Here is a 24,502-nt window from a genome sequence, read left to right on the forward strand (position 1 = left end):
TATTATAATTATTGTATCATTCTTAAAATTTTTTTATCATATTTAAATTCATCTTCAAAAAAATATTTTTTAAGCAAATTAATTCTCATTTTTTAATCTTTTAACATTATTTTGATATTTAGCTTAATATTGTCTTCAAATTTCTTTTTATTAGCATAATTTTAGAAAATAATACACAAATCCTTGCAAACTATTATTTTGAAAATATTAAGCTCATTAAACATTATTTCAAAATTTTGTTGTATACTTTATTTTCAAATTTAGTACTATAATTGTTTCCATAGTTTTTTTAATATATCTATTAGTTACTTTATCTCTTTAAATGAGGAATTTTAGAATAACTTAAATTGTATTTTCTTTATAAAATTATATGATTCTTTTGTAAATATATATAATTCATATGCAAACATTTAGTATTCATATATATGTGCGAAAGTGTGGTATTAACTTCGAACCTTTTTCTTTTACATAGTTTTGAACATAATCATTTAGTTGTTTAAACATTTTTATTTTATTGGATTTATTAGTCGCATATTTATTAGTGTTCAAGTTTATATGATGTTGTTAAATTCAATGTTGGTATTTGTATAACACTTATTTAATTGTTTCTTAGTTTAAACGTAGATTATATTTCTTCTTTTACATCATATGTATCGTTATCCAATCATGTTCTTTTTGCGAGAATTGCATTCCATTAAAATATTATAATCGTTTCATTTCAAAATTCAAAAAGGAGCTTGGTGTTAAATAATTCTCGAGAGAATTGTACCCTAACTTACTGGGCTTCAATTCTTCTCGATGAATTTATATCATCAAGTATCTATTTCTAAGACGTACATTTTTAAAAATAAAATTCTTTAGATTTCAAAATGTTGAATCTTAACTTACTGGATATGACATTTTGTTATCTCGTTTTTTAAATAAAGGAAATATTTGGTGTTTAGGAATCTTAAGAAAATTGAACCCTAACTTACTGGGTCTTGGTTTCCCGAATGATCTATATAACCAAATATCCTTCTCAAAATGTATGATTTTTTTAAAAGGATGAATCTAACTTCGAAGATTAAATCGTTGCGCTCTAACTCACTAAGTGTGACGATTTATTTATTTAAAGTAGGTAAGTCTTATTTTCCAATTCAATTATTAAAATTTTCTTTTCAAAGGATCGCATTCTAATTTTTTAAATTCTCGACACTAAGACATTAAACAACTGATACGGTACCAATTCTGGGTGTCACGAGGGTGCTAAACCTTTCTTCGTGCGTAAACGACTCCCGAACCTGTTTTCTCAACTTCGTAGACCAAAATCATTTTAATGGTGAATCGATCACACCTTAATAAAAGATCGGTGGCGACTCCCATTTTCATTTTTAAAGTCGATCCCCGTTTTTCCAAATCAAAAATGGTTTCGACAGAGAGGATATTACATTAGTTCCAACTTTGGGATATTAGATATGGCCAAGCCAGTTTTAACTTTAAAACTTCAGCACCTTCCAAGTTTTATGATGCCACTGATATCACTAATAAGACATATGTTAGCTTGGCGTGATTTGTTGAAAATTTGCTGCAGTTATCATAATCTAGCTATTTTTAGATATAATCATGACTTTGATTTATTTCAGATTTTTTAGAGATTTTTTTTAAAGATTATGATGTTGTTATTAGCCTATTTTTGGTTAGTAGTTGTTAACTTGTTTACTATATAAACAACTAGTTTCAGTTCAATAAAACGTACCTTTGCCATTTCAATTACTTGACTTCTCAGTTCAGTTTTCTTTATCATTTTCGTTTTCTTTTCTGATAAAATACCAATAATTGGTATCAGAGCTTTCTTCTTGAAGGACCTATGTTCGTGTTTGCTGCATTATGGAAGCTAAAATTAATTTCATTTCGATTGCACCGCCTATTTTTTATGGAGATAATTATTAGATTTGGACAGTGCAAATGGAGACTTACCTAGAGGCTATAGATCTTTGGGAAGTCGTGGAAGAAGACTACGAGATTCCTACATTGCCTACCAAACCTACCGTGGAACAGATCAAAACACAAAAAGAAAAGAAGACAAGGAAATCAAAGGTAAAAGACTGTTTGTTTACTGTAGTTTCACCAACTGTTTTCACATGAATTATGCCTCTAAAGTCAGCAAAAGAGATATGAGATTATCTCAAGACTGAGTACGAGGAGACGAGAGAATTCGCGGGATACAAGTGTTGAATCTTGTACGTAATTTTGAGCTGCAGAAGATGAAGAAGACTGAGACAACCAATGAGTATTCTGAAAGGCTCCTTAACATAGCCAATAAGGTCAGGTTGCTAGGTTTATCTTTAGCAGATTCAAAGATTGTGGAGAAAATTCTTGTAACAATACTTGAAAGGTTTGAGGCTACCATCACCACCTTAGAGAGCACGAAGGATATGTCAAAGATTAATTTGGTGGAACTCTTAAGTGCTTTATAAGCACAAGAGCAAAAGCGTATAATGAGGCAAGAAGGGGCTATCGAAAGTACTCTACTAATTAAGCATCAAGATGATGGAAATAATAGGAGGTCAAAGAACAAAAAGTTTCACGCTGCGAGTGGAGAAAGCTCTGCTTTTGGGAACAAAAGTAAAAATTAGAAATAGAAGTCAGGAGTAAAGAATGATTATCCTCCATGTCAATATTGTAGCAAGAAAGGTCACCCTCCTTTCAAGTGTTGGAGAAGACCAAATGCAAAGTGCAGTAAGTGTAACCAAATGGGACATGAAACTGTTATTTCTAAGTACAAAAATCAGCAACAAGGAGATGAAGCGTAAGTGGCAAATCAAGAAGAAGAAGATAAGCTTTTTGTTGCAACTTGTTTCACTAGCCACGAAGCAAGTGAAAGTTGGCTCATTGACAGTGGTTGCATTAATCATATGACACATGACAAAGAGTTGTTCAAAGAACTGAAGAGTACCAAGTCTAAGAAGGTCAGAATTGGGAACGGTGACTACATTGCAGTCAAAGGAAATGACACTATAGCCATTACAAGCTATTCAGGTACCAAGTTCATTACTGATGTTTTTTATGTACCTGATATTGATCAAAACCTTCTTAGTGTTGGTCAATTAATAGAGAAGGGATTCAAAGTGAAGTTCATGGAAAAGGCATATGTGATAGAGGATGCTACAGGACGGAAGATGTTCAAAGTTAATATGGCAGGAAGGAGTTTTTCCCTCAATCTAATGCAAGAGGAGCAATCAGCTTTTCTAATCAAAGAAAGCCTCACAATGCTGTGGCATAAAAGGGTCGGGCACTATCACCATCAGGGGATACTGCAGATGAAGTCCAAAAAAATGGCAATTGATCTTCCAGAACTTGATGATCACATACCGACATGTAAGGGTTGTCAATTTGGAAAGTAAAATAGAAAGCCATTTCCCAAGACAGCATAGAGAACCACTTGTAAATTGCAGTTGATTCACATAGACATTTCTGGACCTCAAAGAACTCTTTCATTAGTAAGTAGTCAGTATTATGTTACTTTTATTGATGATTTTACAAGAATGTGTTGGATTTTCTTCTTAAAATTCAAGTCAGAAGTGGCTGAAAATTCAAGAAGACTGTGGAAAATCAAAATGGCAACCACATTCAACTATTAAGGTCCGATAATGACAAGGAGTATACATCAGAAAGTTTCAATGCATTTTGTGAAGAAGCTGGCATTGAGCATCAATTAACAGCTCCTTATACTCCGCAACATAATGGAGTTAGTGAGAGGCGAAACAAATACATCTTAGACATGACCAAATGTATGTTGCATGAGAAAAATTTACCCAAAAAGTTCTGGGAAGAAGCGGCTTATACTGCAATTTTCCTACAGAATATATTACCCACAGAAGTGGTCAAGGATCAAACACCCTATGAGGCTTGGTATGGTCATAAACCATCTTTAAATTTGCTTAAAATATTTGGTTGTTTGTGTTTTACTCACGTTCTAAGTGTCTTTATTGGCTATAGCACTGTTGCAAAAACTTACAAAATTTTCCAACCGTAGTCTAGGAAAATTGTCATAAGCAAAGATGTTCATTTCGTGGAAAATGAATAATAGAATTAGGATGAGAAAAGTGGCCAAAGTACAACATATTTGAAGCTTAAATTTCCTGTTTCAACCATAGATAAAGATAAAAATTGGCTGAATGAATTGGTGGATGATGCTCCAACAAGGGGTACTAGATTGCTCACTGACATTTATGCAAGATGTAATATAGATATTTGTGAACCTGTAGATTTTGCTACGACAATGAAGGACATAAAATGGGTGGTTACAATGAAGGAGGAGTTGTTCATGATTGAGAAAAACAAAACATGGGAGTTGGTTGATTGGCCCCATGATAGGAAGGTGATTGGAGTCAAGTGGGTGTATAGAACCAAGCTTAATACTGATGGCTCAATCAACAAGCACAAAGCAAGACTTATGGTCAAAGGCTGTGCACAAGTTTTTGGCGTGGACTATTTAGACACCTTCGCACCAGTTGCTCGTTTGGACACCATAAGACTTTTACTTGCTATAGCTGCTCAAATAAATTGGAGAGTGTATCAGCTTGATGTAAAATCAGATTTTTTAAATGGAATTTTGTAGGAAGAAATTTATGTTGAACAACCTTAAGGTTTTGTGAAGAAATGAGAGGAAAACAATATGTTTTTTTCTCATGAAGGCTCTTTATAGACTGAAACAAGCTCCAAGAGCTTGGTACAGTAAGATAAATGATCATTTGCTGAGCTTGGGTTTTGAAAAAAATCTATCCTAGACCACTCTTTATGTCAAATGTCAGAATAATGATATTTTGATAGTCTCTCTTTATGTTGATGATCTCTTACTAATGGGAAATGATACATGGTTGCTTGAACAATTTAAGCAAGAGATGATGAAGGTTTTTGAGATGACAGATCTTGGATTGATGTCTTTTTTTTTCTTGGAATGGAAATTAAACAGGCTAAGCATGAAGTATTCATCTACCAGAAGAAGTATGCTAAGGAAATCTTGAAGAAATTCAAGCTTGAAAAGTGTAAGGAAGTAAGCACTCCTATGAATCAAAAGAAGAAGCTGTGTAAAGAAGATGGAGCTAATAAAGTTGATGAGGGATATTTTAGAAGTTTGATTGGTTGCTTAATGTATCTTACAGCAACACGTCTTGATATTTTAAATTCTGTAAATATTTTGTCATGAATTATGAATTATGCCAGTGAATTGCATCTCAGGGCTGCCAAGAGAGTAGTTTGTTAGACCAAAAGCGCGAATAATTTTGGTGTTAAATTCACAAGAAGAAGGAGTTCAAGCTTGTTGGCTTCTCTGATAGTGATTGGGGAGGTTCCATTGATGACATGAGGAGTACATCAAGCTATTGCTTTACTTTTGGATTTGGTGTCTTCTCATGGAGCTCGAAGAAGCAAGAAACTGTGAGGCTCAATCCACTACTGAAGAAAAATTTGTTGTTGTAGCAGCCGCTGTTAATCAAGCTTTGTGGTTGAGAAAATTATTAAGTGATCTTAACCTTGAACAGAAAGAAAGCACAAAGATTTTCGTTGATAATCAAGTTGCCATTGCAATTTCTCATAATCTAGTATTTCATGGGAAGACTAAGCATTTCAACATTAAGCTTTTTTTTAGGGAAGTGCAAAAAGAAGGTAACATTATACTAGTTCATTGCAAAATAGAGGAGCAGGTTGCAGATATCTTCACCAAGCCGCTCCCAGTAAGCAAATTTGAAGTTTTGAGAACTACACTTGGTATTTGCAGCAACTGAAGCAAGGAGGAGTGTTGAAGATTTTCTTTAGTTATCATAATCTAGCTATTTTTAGATATAATCATAACTTTGATTTATTTCAGATTTTTTAGAGATTTTTGTTAAAGATTATGAATATGTTATTAGCCTATTTTTACTTAGTAGTTGTTAACTTGTTTACTATATAAACAACTAGTTTCAGTTCAATAAAATGTACCTTTTCCATTTCAATTAATTGACTTCTTAGTTCAGTTTTCTTCATCATTTTAGTTTTCTTTTCTGATAAAATACTAACATGATTTGGAACCCATCAGTTTGGCTGCTGCAGGAAACTGTGAAATAACATCCAAATAATTTAGACCATTATTATGCATGGTTGGCTACACCATATATTCTTGGAATATACATACATACATACATACATACATACATACATACATACATACATACATACATACATACATACATACATACATACATACATACATACATACATACATAAATCATGGTTTTTAGAGAATTCCATAGTGTAGTAGCGGCTTCCCATGAACTACATCACATTCAGCTTCCACACAGAGGTTTTTATATCTCACTTCAACAGTTGGTAGTTTTGCACCAACCCTGCAAATGTTTTCCAGTTTAGCTGCGCCCACATATAAAAGTTTCAAATGTATTCTGTCAAAACCATTTTTATTTTTAAAAATGGGGTCGACTTTTAAAACGAAAAGGGAGTCGCCACCAATCTTTTTTGAGGTGTGATTGGGTCACCTTGAGATTAATCATTTTAATAAAACATTTTGATGTATTAAAATAATGATTTTGGTCTACAAAATTTGAGAAAATGAGCTCGGGAGTCGGTTACGCACGAGGAAGGATTAGCACCCTCGTAATGCCCAAAAATTGGTACCTAATGGATTAATTAACGTCCTAATGTCAAAAATTTGAAAAGATTTTAAAATACGATCCTCTTTAAAAACTTGAATAAATCGAATTTGATGTTAATACCTCATTGTCCCTAAGTAATAAGATGTCACATCCAGTAAGTTAGGATACGACATTTTAACCCTCGAAACTAAGCTTATCTCATGCATTAAAGTTTAAAAAGGATATTCGGTTATTTGGATCAAAAAAATCGAAACCCAGTAAGTTAGGGCACGATTTTCTCAAAGCTCCAAAGTACTGAATATTGCCTTATTTTTAAAAGTTTTCTTTTTTAAAATTGGGGAAAATTGACGCAATATTAAAACGATGCGTAAAAACTTTGATAAAAAACGGCAATATGAAAATAGAAATAAACAATTTATAAAACACATAATGGCAATTATTTAAATACTAGCATCAATAATCAAAGACCAATGAATTTAAAACAAAGAGTATAAAAAAATATAAGGCAAAATAAAATATAAACAAATTTGAAAATGAATAATAAGGGAAAAAGAAATTTGAAATCAACAATATACAAATCAATAAATAAATTATATATAAAAAAGTAGGTAATATATGTATAAGTTTGGAATAAATAATATATAAAAAATGAAAATAGGTAATATATAAAGTAATAATATATAAATGAGTTTAAAAATAAATATTGTGTAATAAGGAATTTAGAGCAAGTTATACACAAAACATCTTAAAAATAAATGGTATATAAAATAGATAGTATAAAAAAATTTGCAATTGATAATATATGGAAAAAAAATTTAAAGCAAATAATCAAACAATTTAAAATGGATGATTTATAACACGAGTTTTTAAAAAATAAACAACATGTGTGACATAGTATTAAAAACAAATAAAGTATATAATTAATGGAAGAAAATAAAAGAATGATAATAATGGTTAAATGAATGAACAATATGTAAATAAGAAAGTTGATGGATAAATAAATGAATAAAAGTAAAAGAATAATTAATGATTAAACAATTAAATAGATAAATAAAAATGTTAAAAAAAACGCTTAAGTCAGCCTAACTCTCACAATATGAAGATTCAACGAAATTCCTCCACCAAAATCCAACTCAAATGAAAGCAACTTAAAAAGAAATGAAGATGAACGAAGAACAAAATAAGAACAAACCACAAAAAATAAGAACGCAAGAGAGGGAGAAATTTGAGTGAATGCTCTTAAGAGTTATTATTGCTCCAAACTCCAATCCTTTACAATGAAGGGAGAGGCCTCTACTTATAGTTGAGCCTCCCCAAATCTAACGGTACAGATCAATTACATCAACGGCTAAGATTAAAGGGTATCTACAAATTAAATCTCTAAGATTACAAAATCATGTCTTCTAAGATTGCATATCATATCTAAGATTGCATATCCTTGAAGATTATGTTTCCATATGCGTCAAGCTTGTAGATGGACCTTCAACCTTTTCAAGTAATGGACCATTCCGATCGAGCCAAATGATATAATTTTGGACTGGACTTGAACTTTGTTTATTATTTTGGGTTTATTATTTTTTTTGTGAGCTTGGGCTAAATTGGCCTATTACAAAAGTTTCAAATGTATTCTTCTTCTTATGATATCATGTAACAATCGAAAGTTATCGGCTTGAATGTTTTTGATGAGGTTGTCAATGAAGAGGCGCGTTCCAAAGATGGTGGAAGCTTTGTAAATGTATCCATTCATGTATCCATTGCGGTCCCATTCCTTTGTTTAATGATGAGATCTCTAGCCTGCCTGTTTCTTCGATAGTGCATGGCTACCATTCTGACCGGCTTCAACGATAGCACCCTCGCTTCCTTTATTATGAGTCCACTCATTTATCCTAAATACTCGATCCCCACAAATACATAAACGTACGTGTTGTTGGCTTGCCATCCCATCCATAAGTATGGCTACGTTAGGAGGCATATTAAATAAGTTTTATCATGTGATTCAAAACTTACTTATTTGCATATCCATATCTCAACTATTAACACTCATCGCCCTTTCCCGTTCTTCCTTAAATCATACACCTAAACGCTGACATGAAGTTATACTTTATAGTTTTTCTATCAGCCTTGGTATTTGAAGCGTGAACGATTAGTGATCAGTCATGACCTTGAAAATATATACATGATATTTGATTTACAATTTACGAATAATTTTTTTATAAATATAAAATATTATTAATTATTTTGAGAAACTAAATAATAATAATAATCCTAATTACTAGTTATAAAAAAATAAAATAAATAAATTTTTTTTTTGGAATAAAGGAGGGCTACTAGCAAATCCTGTGGCTTCTGCTAATAAGACCTTGCTAATACCGTGAGGTGGTACATAAAAAACATAAAGACTAGGTTCATTACTGTTTGTGTATCTTGTCATGAAATCCGCTGTGCCATTCACCTCCCTATAGTTGTGTTTAATCCCAACTTGTTATGATTGACCTTCAAATTCTATAATGTTGTATATTAATAGTACTAATGGGTGACTTCTAAAAATTCAGGGCTCAAATATTGTCAAATATTTAAAGTATTCCAATAATTATAAATGAAAAGGGATAATATCTTTTAGTTATTGATCAAGAGTTATATCACTTGGTTTTCTTATAAAAGAATATAATTATACATGTAATATTACTTGAATAGTTATGAGATATTAATTGAGTAATTATGTCTCCTTTAATGAGTGATTATTTAGAAAAAAACATGTATTGAAAGTTATTTTTCTATGAAAAGACATTAGAGTTCCTATAAATAAAAATGAGATTTTATTTGGAAGAGATACCAAAAAAATTATCAAAAAGTTATTTTGATTTGTCCTTCATCTTCTACTATTATTAAATTGTTCTATAAAGAATTACTGCAGAAATTTTTTATAGAAATTAATTTTCTTGTTATGCTCTGCTCAATGCTTAGTAAACTATTTTCGTCAGTGCAAAATACAAATAGCCATTGGGATTCATTGTATCCTCAGTGTTCATTTGCTTGAAACTCATTTGCATACCGTGTATAGATAAAGGCGAATAGAACATTAAAGATAGTGGCTTGATACACGTCTTGGAACCTTGTCCTATTGCTTCGTTTTTTTTCTGTTTGAGTTGTTGTTCATGTTCCGTTCCTGTGTTAGAGATTTTCCTCACCAAAGTTCCGCACTAACATTTTTAAGGTTCTAATCATTTTCATGATGACTAATACAACACATGAAAGTGGAATACTAAGTGAGTTGACTTCTAACTTTGCCAAGCTTGATCGGTTTGATAGTGGCAAATTTCGGCGATAGCAGAAAAAAATTCTCTTCTTACTATCAATTTGAAGATAACTTATCTTTTAGATACTCTAAGATTGAAAGAGAATGAAAATTAATCTATTGTCGCAACCCAAGAAAGGAAAAAATGACACAATGTTGATTACATGTGCATAGGCCACATATTGAATGGTTTGTTTGAAACCTACCAAAACAAGGTCACTACTATGGAACCATGAGACAAATTGGAAACAAGATACATGATCGAAGATGCTACAAGTAATAAATTTCTTATTATTCTTTTTAATAATTATCAAATGATTGATGGTCGTTCTCTTGTGGAGCAATTTCGTGATACTGAAAAAATGTTAAATCAGTTTAAGCAATATGATATGAAAATGGATGAAATTATTTTTGTATCCTCCATTACAAGCAAACTTTCTATATTTTGGAAAGACTTTAAAAGAAACTTCAAACATAAGAAAGAGAAAAATATCTCTTAAGGCTTTGAGAAATCATCTTCTTATTGAAGAAGAATACTGAAAAGAAGATCAGGACCTAGATTCTAAAAATGCCAAAGTGCATGTTACGAAGGAAGTATAAACTACTAAACCATTCAAGAGAAAGTTTAAATAGATTGTTAGAGCACCTAAGTTAAAAAATAAAAAAAGTGTTCATGCTACCATTGTAACACTCCTAACCCGTCTCCATCGTCATATTAGGGTTACAGAACATTACCGTACAATAAAAAAACATTTAACCTTAATACTTCTCAATATAATAATTAAACATTACTTAAGTAAATTACATTAAATACGATCAATCATATGCATTTGGTCTCTAAATCAAGCCTTCAAGGCCCTAAAAATAGCTTAGAAGCAGTTCAGGACTAATTTGAAACAAAACAGAAGATTTGGGAAAAAGTTGAAGAAAATTAAAAAACGTGAGTTACACGGCCGTGTGGACAGGCTGTGTGAAATAGCCCAGGCCGTGTAACATTAGAACAAAGGGACGCACGACCATGTCTCAGCCCATGTCCTCACCCGTGTAACTCACTGCGTAGGGTTGCATGGCCATGTCGCAGGCTGTGTAACTCACTGACTTAAAACACTAGGAAATTTCAAAAGACACACGGTTGTGTAGTCAGGTCGTGTTTGTCACACGACCGTGTGGCGGCCTGTGTACCAAGCAATGTGATCCCAAAAATTGACCTAAAATCAAGTCATTTCAAGGCCAAATTATGCTTAACTAACAATTCCATTTGGGCACACATTCAAGGGACTTAAACATCATTTAAACATATCTAAACATACCATTTCTAACATTCTAATTCATCCAACCATTCAAAGGCACCACATTTATACCAAAACATCATTAATCAAATCTAAGCAATATAGCCACCTTTCAAGCATAAGATATAATTTCTTTAACTACCAAATAACATCACATATAACCATTTACATATCATCACAAACATGCCAAAAATCACCATATAATCCAAGTACTTAAAAATGGCCAAAATAACCATTCCAAAAGATTCTAACTGGCTATGCTTCTCGATAATCTACAAGATAGAGGAAACGATTACGTAAGCATTTAATGCTTAATAAATTCGTATAAGTGAAACTTAACTTACCAATCATATTAATTTAAACAACCAAACCTACTCTCGTCAAGTCGTATGCCAAACTTCATTTCCTATACATTCATCTCATAAGGTTAGTAAATATATCATTACATATAAATCCCAAGTATCTTGTGGCATATACATGATAACATTCAAGTTTCGTCCATAATCCCTCACCTATACATATATCCTTTACACATATTTTCCATTGAAACCATATGGTTAAATGATAGTAAGAAAACAATACATCTATAAAACATAACATATATTAAAAAATAGATTCCACGCATATTTCATCCATCACTCAATAAATTATCATCCATTTTCATATTATATAAACATATTCATCTTTCTTTGCATGAAGCAATATTCTTGAGGATTAAATCAAGAGGATAGATAAGCAAGGGGGCTGGTAAGCTTCTAAGTCTTTCGGTGTCCATAAATTTGAGAAAAATGAGTTAAAAATTTTTAGAACCTTTGATGGGGTTCTACATGTTTTTGGAAATGGATTTTTTAGCTAGAATGATGAGTTTAACTTATGGCTTTGGTTGTAATGCTCAGTTTCCAGGAGAATGGAAGCACTGACGTTTGGAAAAGCTAAGTTGTGGAGGCAAAGAAGCATCAAGTGAGTTTCTATACTTCATTCTTAGGTTGTTGTATGGTTGACATGAATATGTGTTGAGTTTAGAGAGAGTTCTATGATGACATATAATCTTTGTTGATTGAGAATGTTTTGCATGTATAAGATTGTGTAGGCATATGAGTATCGAAAAATGTATTCCGATATGCATGAAATGGTTATGATTTCATGCCTAAAAGTAACATACTCTGTGATAATATATTTATGAAATGCATGTATTGCATGTTTATAATGGTAGAGTACAAATGGAAAATTATGGACAGGTTAGATGAAGTTAGGATTCGGCAATGTGGAACTTTTAGGTGCAAATTGTGATGTGCGAAGTTTCGAAGCCTTACGGAAGGGACACTATGATGTTTAAGCATCAATGTTAGAAGTGAGGTGAAAGGGATAGGTTGTAATAGAGTATAATGTGTAAGACCATAGCTTGACTATGGCAACATAAAGAGTCTGCCAGGGCATTAAACATGGGGTATGATATGTAAGACCATAGCTCAGTTATGGCATCATAGAGAGTTTGCCATGGAACACCCTAAACACGATCAAGAAGATTCGACCTAAATCTAGCATGCCACATTAGCCACCAAAGTGACTCTTCGTTAACTCCCAACCTAACCTCCAACACACCACTTATACATATCATATGAACATAGTGTTAATATTTAGCAAAGCAGCGGAAAAAACACTTACACAAAGCATAAAGGCTCGCATGCACAAAACATCAGAAGATGTAATCATGCGAGGCAATACTTCTAAACACTTAGAAATATCAATATGTTCGCACTACATTAAACACCACACAAAACATTCAAACATAGCTCGCATATCGTTATCAACATAAGAGGTTGCAGACTAGCAAAAAAACACAAGCTCGCATATTACCATAGACTCACACAAAAATATGAGTTCACAAGATTTGACAGTTCACATGTAGAGAAATCAAACTTTAGGAACACTATAGCTCGTTAAACACCTAAATTACACATACATCCTAGTTTCACAAGTGAAAGGCTTCCCAAACGAAATAAACATGCATGCAGAAGATTATCACACTTATACAAGGTTTGCACATATGCAAGGGTTCGCAAAGCTAAAGGTACGCATGTAATTATGCTAAATATACCTAGGATTTTGCATGTAATAAAACTAACATAATAGGGGTACGTAAGTAAATATAGTACGCAAGAACCAATGGTTCGCATGTAAATAATAAAATACTTACAAGTAATTTACACAAGGATTGCAATCAACAAAGTAAACATGCATGAATAACCTCGATTTATTAATTAAGAAACAAAAGGCAAAATCCATAACATAGTTCGCAAAAATAGAGTAAACTTAATGACATGGCATAGCATAATTTTATATTTAAGAAAAGGATTTTATAATCAATTTAACATTGTAACTATCGTTCAAAACAGCATAGCATAAACCCATCGCCCAACTCTATGGTTTGTCATATCAGTTACGTGCTTTGCCAAATCATCAACCTCACCTATGTCATCCACAACCAACTTACCTAAGAAGTAAGAGATGAGTGGGTAAGTTTGGGGAGAACTCGGTGAATAATCAGAAACCATTTTGTTATGCTTAAAAAAAATATTTGTAAATAGTAGAAAACTTAGTTTAAAAATATTTTGCGTGTTGTGTTTGCATGTAAGGATGCGAGACTAAGTTCGCATCTGAAAAACATATTTTCGTGAAAATAGTTTAAAAACAATGGTTATAAATCCTTTCTTCTAAAAACTTGCTTTAAAAAAAAGAAGGGGCTCGGATTAAAATTGCGAGGCCATATTTCTTTCAAAAAATATTTAAAAATTCGAGACTGGGTTCGTCTTTGGTCTCGAAGCCAGCTCGCACTTGATTTTTAGCAAACTTTTCTTTAAATAGGGTCTGACTAAGTCGCAAGATCAGTTCACACTTACGAATAGAGTCGACCTTTAGTTGTACGACTAGTTCGTCAATCAGAGTCTTTGTCTCGTTGAGTATATAATACCCAACCAAACTCATAGAGGAGCACGCGCTTTGGGACATATCACATTAGCTCATATACAGAGCTGGTTTCACTCAGTAGAAAACATTGTCTTGTTGAGTACATAATTACCCATCCGAACTCACAGAGGAGCATGTACTTTGAGACATATCACTTTAGCTCATATACAGAGCCGGGCTTACTAAAGAGCAAACTTTGTCTCATTGAGCATATCCCAACCGAACTCACAAAAGAGCATACGTTTTGAGACATATCATGAGTGAGTACTCACACTATTGGTATACCAATTAGAAGGCCCACTAAAGAGCTCACAGAATAGAAAGCTCGTACTAAGACAAAGCTAAATAGAGAGCTCACACAAAGCAGAGCTTAAAACATTTGCTTATAAAAGGCTCGCACGTTAAGTGCCTTTTAAAAACACATTTAAAATTGTTCTTTCAAAACATTCTTATAATCAAAGGCTCGCATACAACTGTGTTCTAAAAATCATCTTTTCAAAATCGTATTTTTGAAAATAGAGTTTCATAACTTAAATCAGAACCTTTCAGAAAACTTACTTTTGGTTTTTACAAACAAGGTTTCTTTTAGAAAAACCATAGCCATTAGCAAACATGATCAGAGTACCTTTGGAAACCCATAAACTGATAGTTATCGATCACTCACCAGAAACAGAGAACTTAAACAGTTACTAACAGAATATTCAGAATTCACACATGTATGCGAACCTAGCTCTAAGGACAATCAACCCTAACAAGACAAGGACTTACTCGGATTGCTAAGATCAGAATTTTCAGAACAGAGACTTGACAACAAGATATTCAGTGAAGATCTTATTTATAAACCTAAGAGTCCTAAATATCTTTGTATACTTTATTTGCTTTATGAAAGACGTTACTTGCACGTAAAGTGTTCCTAGATACACTAAATCACTTTTTTTCCTAATTTTAGTATGACTATATCTTTGACTGGAGAACCCCTAGCTCGCCAACACATTAGTGAACCTGCCTTGTAGTAAAACTGGCGAACTCCTAGCTTGCCAAAGCATTAGCAAATCTACCTCGCAATAAAACTGGCGAACCCCTTACCACTTCATTTGGCGTACACTACTGCTCAACGAACACCCTTGCTGAAACTTTATTGGCGAACACCAGCTTGCCTGAATCTTGGTGAACCCAGTTTGCTGGAACACTGGAGAACTTTACTTCGCACGGCCAAAACTTTTGGCCCCGATTTCAGGTTGTGACACGTCAAGACATTAAACATGGGGTATGATGTATAAAATCATAGCTCGACTATAACAACATAGAGAGCCCGCTAGGGCATTAAACATGGGGTATGATGCGTAAGGCCATAGCTCGGCTATAACAACATAAAGAGCTCGCTAGGACATTAAACATGTGGTATGATGTGTAAGGCCATAGCTCAGCTATGACAACATAAAGAGTTCGTCGGGACATTAAACATGGGGTATGATGTGTAAGACCATAACTCGGCTATGACAACATAAAGAGTTCGTCGGGACATTAAACATGGGGTATGATGTGTAAGACCATAACTCGGCTATGACAACATAAAAAGTCCACTAGAACATTAAATGTAAGGTATGATGTGTAAGACCATAACTCAGTTTTATGATGCCACTGATATCACTAATAAGGCATATGTTAGCTTGGTGTGATTTTGAACCTATCAGTTTGGAGGCTACGGGAAACTGTGAAATAACATCCAAATAATTTAGACCGTCGTTATGTATGGTTGGCTACACTATATATATTTATATATATTCCTAGAATATATATACATATAGAAATAATGGTTTCTAAAGAATTCTATAGTGTAGGTAGCGGCTTCCCATGAACTACATCACATTCAGCTTCCATGTAGAGGTTTTTATATCTCACTTCAACATTTGGCAGTTTTACACCAACTCTGCAAATGTTTTCCAGTTTAGCTGCGCCCGCATATAAAAGTTGCAAGTGTATTCTTATTATTATTATTACTTGAGTAATCTTTGTCTGATATCGTGCCGTAATCAAAAGTTATCAGTTACAAACCCAAAATTTGTCCAGCCCATATGCAAATAAAACCAAATAATTTTTTTTTCCAACAGGCCCAAATTAGCCTAATACCCAAACAGCCCAACTAAGCCCTAGCCCAAAACAGCAACAAAGAAACCCTAAGTAAAAAAAATCAGTAGTTGCCGTTCCCAACAACGCCCTAACGGTAGCCCTGGTGCACGCCACTTTCTCCGCCTGTGCCGCCACGTTTGCCTGCAAAACGGACTAGGAGAGTCCAATACCAACACAAACATAGTGTAAAAAAGAGGAAAAATAGGAAGATAAGTAGTATTTTTTGGGCTATAAAAAGGGTCCCGAATTTGTATATTTTACACATGAATGAATCAAAGAAAAGTGGAAAAAAATCAATTCAAGTATAGATCTTTTTCAAAGGTAGTTGTTTTCTCGGCCTATTTGTTTATTTATTTATTTATTTTATTTCTTTTATTTTGAAAGAAAACAAAAATGCACCGGTGGCCGGCGACCGCCACGGTGGTCCGGCAACGCTGGCTGGCCGAATTCTGGAAGGTTGAGAAAGAGTTGAGAGGGGGTTGAGAGGTTTTTGAAGTTTTTTAAAAAGCAAAGGCTGAAATGAAGGTTTTAAATTTTTTTTGGCTTAAATATCCATACCAAAACGACGCCGTTTTGAGTTTTAAGTTCAGAGGCCAAAACGACGCCGTTTTGACCTTTATTCCCCTCTAACCCGCACGGTGACCCGACCCGGGGAGGATCCGCGCGTTTTGTCTCAAGGGTATATTTGCACATTAAGTCCGTTTGTTTCTTAGCTTGTTCCAATTTAATATTTTTTCGTTTTTTAAATTTTGTTACTTAATTTCACTTTGTTTTTATTTTGGTCCATTGACATTAAAGGAGACTGACTTTTGAAATAGCGCGGTTTCAAATGTTTTGATTTATTTGCCAAAGGGAAACTTATGCGTTAATTGATGTGCAATCCCCATGGGTTTTAAATGGATTTCAATACAGCCCTCGACTTTCTGTTTTAATTAGCCCTTTTATATACACTATTTTCTTTCTATTAATTAAATGTTCTTCTTCTTATTATTTTTATTTTAATGTTACTATCCTTGTAATTGTTGATGATGTTATTTGCACCAGTTTACATACATTTATTTGCCTTTTTATACATATACATCGTTTTATTGTGTATTAATATATATTAGTGTCTCATTTCACCATATCTCATTGGTGTTATAAATAACCATTTTAGGTTATTTATACCTTTGTTTTAAAATCTATTATGTATTATTTTTTTGAAATTTATTATGTATTATTCACTATTATATCTTCATCACCACTAGATTAGTCATTTTTTTTATGCAAGTTCGATATGTTTTATATACATTCTTTAATATTTTTATTCTATAATATATCTTCCCTAAATTCACTCATTACATTTTTTTTAGATTCGTATAAATATTTTTTCTTACATAATACTACTACATAATATTATTATATATGCATACATATTTCATATTAAATATTTTCATTATATATACATACATACATACATACATAATCTATTGTAAATTTCATCTCTTTCAAATGTGTTAATATCTTTAATTTATTCCAACTTCTACATATATTATATATAATATTTTATGAAAATTTTCACTTCTCTTGTATTATTTCTTTAAAATTAGTGTACATAGGTATTGCATTTTTTTTATTTATTTTAAAAGCCCAATAGTGCATTATTATTTCATGTATAATCTATTAGTTTAAAATGTTCATACATTGTTCATCCTAGATTTTTTTATATACTTTATTAATAATAATTCCCTTTCCTTAATGCTATTTGTTTTTTAGTTATTTTAAAACTTGTACTTTTGGTGTGCATTAGTATTAATTGGCTTGTTTTTTTATTAGCTTTTAAATGTTGATATTGGTATTGGTATAATGTAATTATTGTTGTTATGCTGGTTTATACTTGTTTATTATTCATTCTTCATTAGTGTACATTTTATTTTCGAATTATCATTTCGCATTACACATCATTATTCCATCGTTTTTCGTTCAAAAGATTGCGTTTAATATAAATGTCTAAGTCATTTTATACAAAGGTTTTCCAAGAATAATGTGATACTCGAAATCCGGGTTCCTCGAGGAAATTGTGCCCTAACTTACTGGGCCTCAATTTTCCTTGTGGGATTTAAGAAATTGTGTATCCCTTTTGTAATCAAAATTTGAAAAAAGCAATTTCAAACCAAAGCTCTCTTGAGAATTCAAAAATGTTGTGTCCTAACTCACTGGATCGGACATTTTGTTATCTCAAGACGAGATTTTTTAACAAAAGCAAATCAGTGTGTGGTCGTCAAAATTTCCAATAATCATACCCTCGCTTATGAGGTTTCGATTTCTTCATAGAAACAAGATGACCAAACTTTTTTAGTTTTCAAATTAATAAATTTCAATAAAGATTTTAAAAGGAGAAACGTTTTTTAAATCTTTTTCATTCGACCTTAAGACATTAAATAATTAATTCGGTACTAATTTTGGGCGTTACGAGGGTGCTAATCCTTCCTCGTACGTAACTGACTCCCGAACCCGTTTTTCTAAAACTAGTAGACCAAGATCGTTTTTAGGTGATCCAATCACGCCTCAATACAAGATTGGTGGCGACTCCAATTTTTATTTTTTTTAAGTCGACAACTAATTTTTGTTTTCAAAAAAATGGTTTCGACAATCAACTTGAATGTTTTTGATGAGGTTGTTAATGATGAGGCGGCGTTCCAAAGGTGGTGGAAGCTTTGTAAGTGTATCCATTTTCGTATCCATTGCGATTCCCGTCCTTTGTTTGATGATGAGATCCCTTGCCTACCTGTTTCTATGTTAGTTCATGGCTACCATTCTGATCGACTTCAACGATAGCAGCCTCCCTTCCTTTATTATGAGTCCACTCCTCTGTCCTAAATACTCGATCCCCACAAATACATATACGTGCATGTTGTTGGCTTGCCATCCCATCCATATTATAATGTATATATAAAAAGTAACTTCTATCATAGGTATGGCTACGTTAGGAGGCATATTAAATAAGTTTTATCCTGTGATTCAAAACTTACTTATTTGCATCTCCATAACTCTACTGTTAATGCTCATCGCCTTTTCTCGCTCTTCCTTAAATCATACACCTAAACGTGACATGAAGTTATACTTTATAGTTTTTTTATCAGCCTTGGTAGTTGAAGCATGAATGATTAGTGATCATTCGTGACCAGGAAAATATGCACATGGATATTTGATTTACAATTTATGAATAAAGTTGTTTTTAATAAAATTTATAATTATAATCTAATTACTACTTATAAAAAATAAAAGAAATATATTTCTTTTTGATGGAATAAAGGAGGGCTACTAGCAAATCCCGTGGCATCTACTAATAAGACCTTGCTAATACCGTGAGGTGGTACATTGAAAACATGGAGACTAGGTTCATTACTGTTTGTGTATCTTGCCATGAAATCCGTTGGGCGGCCATGCACTTCCTTGTAGTTGTGTTTAATCCGGACTTCTCAAGATCGACCCTTGAATTCTTTAATGTTCTTTACTAGTATTAATTGTTGGTATCCTAGATATTAGGATTTATCGTTGTCTTTTCTAATTTATAAAATAAAATATATTAACAAAATGAAAAAAAAAAATCTTAAGTGCCATTTAGATCTGTATCTGTAGTTTTTATTTCGATTATGGTCGACTCTCCTTAATCCTTTCCTCATCTCTCAAAGTCTCCAATATCATTATTAGTGTTTAATGTATGAGAGTTAATCATGTTTAATTAGGGGATAAATTCTAAGGCCTCAGTAAAAAAATATTTAATTGAACTTTTATGAAATAAGTGTATCCAATTAAGTCATCAATGATAAAAAAAAATCAATTAGTTATTTCTGTTAACAAAAACCGTTAGTTAGCATTGAAGTTAACAGTAAAATTAGTTAAATCGGTGGTTTCCGTTAACGGAAGTGGTCAAATTTTTTTTTGTCATTAAGGGTTCAATTGGGTACATTTATTTCATAAAGCCTCAATTGATTTTTATTTTTATTTTTTTGCTTACGGCTTTTTTGACCCTTAAGCCAAAATTTTAAGTTTAAATATGCAAAAGTTACTTGTACTCTTCTAAATTTTAAAATTTGATTAGTTCCTATACTTTAATTTTAAGACATTGGGTTCCTATTTTTTTTTTATTTGAAAATCTTGATCTTTCCATCAATTTTTCCATTGGAATGGTTGATTTGGCTATTATAAAAAAGGTAAAATAACTCTTTTAGTCCTCATTATTTACAATTGTGTCAATTTGATTCTTACTTCTTTTTTTTTTTTATAACCACATGTGTCCTCCTCCATTCATCCATTTTACAGTTTGAGTATAGTCCTGTTTAGGTCAGGATGGTATTCAAGTAATGTCCTCCCAACATTTGATCCAGGGGAGAAGCTAGAACAATTTTTTAGGGGGGCGAATGAAATTTTAATTTTTTATAGTCTATATCTTTTATAATTTTTAAATGATTAAATCGAATTTTTATAATTTTAGGGGGGGCCAAAGTACAATTTTACCTTTACTATTTAAAAATTTTAAAATTTTTAAAGGGCCTAAATAATAATTTTCCATTTTAGGGGGGTCGAGTCCCCTACCAGCCCCCTAAATTCGCCTCTGATTTGGTCCTTCCTTCTTCTTTTTTTTTTTGGTATAACCACATATATCGAGATGGTATTTTGGTAAATCCCTCCCAACATTTGGTCCTTACTCTTTATATATATATATATATAACCACCGGTATCCTCATCAGTTTCTACAGTTTTCTGGTCTAAGTATAGTCCTATTTGGACCAGGGGTGGTATCCAGATAAAGCCCTCCCAATGTCGACTCCAAGTTTCAAACTTGATCCAAATGCTTAGTTAAGAAATCTATTTTCATTTCTTCCAACTACTTGTTGGTTTCATTTTACTCCTTAAAAGTACATAAATAATTACAAAAATTGTTTTAAAAGTTATTTTTTGTATTTTCAATAAAAATATAAAAAATTGTAAAAAGTTAAAAACTCTTTAAAATTTAAAAAAGAATAAAAATAATTTAAGATAATTTAAAAGTATATAAATTTTCAAAAATTCAAAAAATGTATTATTTACTTAAACCTATCCACAAGTCGAGCGGAGTTTACCCGAGGCTTGGGTCAAAAAAAGTTTCAAGCTCGAGCCTTTTTCAGCTTGGCCCACCCAAAAAGTCAATTTCAATTTTCAAAAACTAATAAAATATTAAAAATATATTGTTATACTAATATTTTATAATTAATTTAATTTTAAGAATATTTTTATTATTTGATTTGAATTAAGGTCGGCTCGATCTAAGACAAAAAAAAACATTTTCCAAGCTTAACCCAAGTCAGATCGGGCCTATGGGGCCAGACAAGTTACCTGACCCATGAACATGTCTATTAATTTACTCTATAAATGGTAATAAGGTCTCTCCAAACTTTGAGTTCGATTCATATTAAATCAATTTTGAATATATATTTTTTAAACTTCAATAAGATTAATCATATATCAAAAATATTTTTATGTAAATTTAATTATACGATATATAAAATATTAATATAAAATCAATTTTAAATAATAATAAATTTGAACCATTTTAAATTAAATTTAATATTTTTTTTTGGTTCAAGATAGACTACATTAAAATAATTTGATATAAGAAGGACCCATTTTGGCAAAATACAAAGGCAATAAAATTTCCTTCAAAAATACAAAGGCAATAAGTTATTCCTTAAAAAAGCCAATAAATTAAGTCTTGAAATTATCATATAATATGTTTGGAAAAAATTAACACTATATTTAAATTTAATTCAAATTGATTTATTATTTGTATGATTATTTAATTCAAATCATTTATATATAAAAAAATCATTAAAATTCGTTTAGTTGTCATTCATAGAGTAAAAAATTTTAAATAATTTGAATCGATTCAAAGTTTGTATCATTACTTAAAAATTATTTTATACTAATATTTTATATACTTTATAATTAAATTTACATAAAAATATTTTCGATATATAATTAATTTGATTGAATTTTTTAAAAAAAAAACATGTTCAAATTTGATTTAATATGGACCTATAATGCCCCAAAATTTTAGTCTTTGAGAAAGGATAAGTTTTTGGAGTGAAAGTATGAATAATGAAATTTAGTAAGGATTAAATTACAATTTTGTAAAGTTAAAAGACTAAAAGTGTAAATTGACCATTTTTAGAAAGGAGGTGAAATTGAATAAATATTTTTATGAACGTGATATGGATATGTATTGATATGTGGAGTTTAAAATTTGAGATCGAGATTAAATTGAATGAAGTGAAAAAGTAAAAGGAAATAGAGGGAAGGAAGGAAGAAAAGGCAAAAGAAAAGAGAAAAAAAAAAGAAGAGGAAAATCTCCCATATATTTTTTTTGTTTTGAGATTTTCTTTAAAACCATAGCTTAATTTCATATCCTAGAGTGCTATGAAATATTTTCAATCATGGAAACAACTTAGATGAAGATGAAAGTGCAGGGAAAGCTTGGGAAAGTCAAGGGAAGAGTTACTTTCAAGTAGAGAAATAGGTAAGTACTTAATTGAATTCAAGTTAGTTTATTTTAATTTGAATATTTTAGTATTTAAATTTTAATATGAAATAATTAAATAAAACATGATTAAGATTATTGAATATGTATATTGAATTTAGTAGTGAATATGTAAATAAAGGTATATTAGTAATGTAAGAAATGATAAAGTGATAATTTAGTAATTAATGAATTTTATGAAATTAAGGATTAAATTATAAAGAGTGTAAATTTTTTTGTGTGAAATAAATATTATGATTAAAGTTTTTAACGAAGTGAAAAGTGATATTAAAGTGGTTATAAAAATAAATATTGAATTTTCATGAATTTAGAGATTAAATTATAAAATATTTAAAAATTACCAAGTGCGTTAAATTAGTTAAATAAATATGTTTTATGAGAGTAATATGTTATATGAAAGTGAATTAAAATTCAAAGTGTAAAGTATTGTAAATATGTGATATGCTAGTGTTCATGTGAACTAAATGTATCAATTGAAGATGTAGTGCATGTGGTTATGTAGTTCAAAGTGAATAAATGATGTGATGCAGAATGATATAGGTGATATGTCAAGTATGTTATATGAAAGTGAATATGTGAATGATGAAATGAAAATATTATGCATATGTTTATGTGATTTAAAATGAAGAAATAAAGTGTTTCGTAAATAAATGTCTTAGTGAGCACATAGGATATATGATATGTAATAAAAAAATGATTTTGGAGTTGAGAGGGGCTGGGGGTTTGAATAGGAACCGGGATAGTGTTGTGGGGGTTTGGAGGGGATTAATAGAGGAGAAATAGGTTATGTGATGTGCTTACTGAAATTCTTGTATATTTTTTTAGAGTTCCCGTTATTGGAGTTCCATTATTGGCCACGAAATCGTGTTTGGCCTGGATCTCTGCAATTTATCAAAATTATTGAACTTCTCTGAGACTCACTAATGACTACAACAGTAATATGTGAAAGTAAAAGTGTACATGTATGTGTAATAGAATGTGAAAATAAAGATAAAAGTGAAAATGAGAATTAAGTGTTTATGTTATGTTATTAAATGAGAAAAAGATTTTGATATGTGAATGTAAAAGTTAATTGGTGATACTATTTGTTAAAGTGAAAACTATAAGTCATAAAGTTAGTTTAAATGATTTTATGTTTTGGAAATGAATTAAAAGTTTATGCATATTAGTGAAAGAAATTGTGTGAATAAATATGATTAAAATTAATTAAATCGAATATATATAAAAATGGAAAGATTGAATTTAATTATGTACTTATTAAGCTATTCACATAGCTTAATGTATTTGTTTAATCGAGTATGTGAAAGAAAGTAAATTGAAGGCAATTGGGCTACTTCTTTATGAGGATTGTTACTTCAACTTGGATCACATCACTAATCCAAGCTACAATACCAAATTCTTTTTTGGTGTATATATAAATTTTGGACGTTAGAGATGACATGTACAAGGTTTGGTAGAGTAAATATGAACTATAAATGTATAATAGAAATGTTATAAAACAAGTGTATGAGTGTGATTTCAAAAGATGATTATGTGCTTAAATGTAACATCTTTTGCTCGGATTTGTTATCGGATTGGGTGAGAGGTGTTACAAGACCGAATAAATAGCTCAAAGTTTGGAGCGACATTATTA

The 24,502-nt window shown here is 31.4% G+C and overlaps 1 pseudogene; it reads right to left on the minus strand.

Annotated features, from left to right (window-relative positions):
* The window catches only part of LOC107889809 (pleiotropic drug resistance protein 3-like), a 34,827-nt pseudogene extending 26,451 nt beyond the window's left edge, over nt 1–8,376 (minus strand).
* Nucleotides 8,377–24,502: the final 16,126 nt, after the last annotated feature.

This window comes from Gossypium hirsutum, chromosome D13 (genome assembly GCF_007990345.1).
Source record: "Gossypium hirsutum isolate 1008001.06 chromosome D13, Gossypium_hirsutum_v2.1, whole genome shotgun sequence".
NCBI lineage: Eukaryota > Viridiplantae > Streptophyta > Magnoliopsida > Malvales > Malvaceae > Gossypium > Gossypium hirsutum.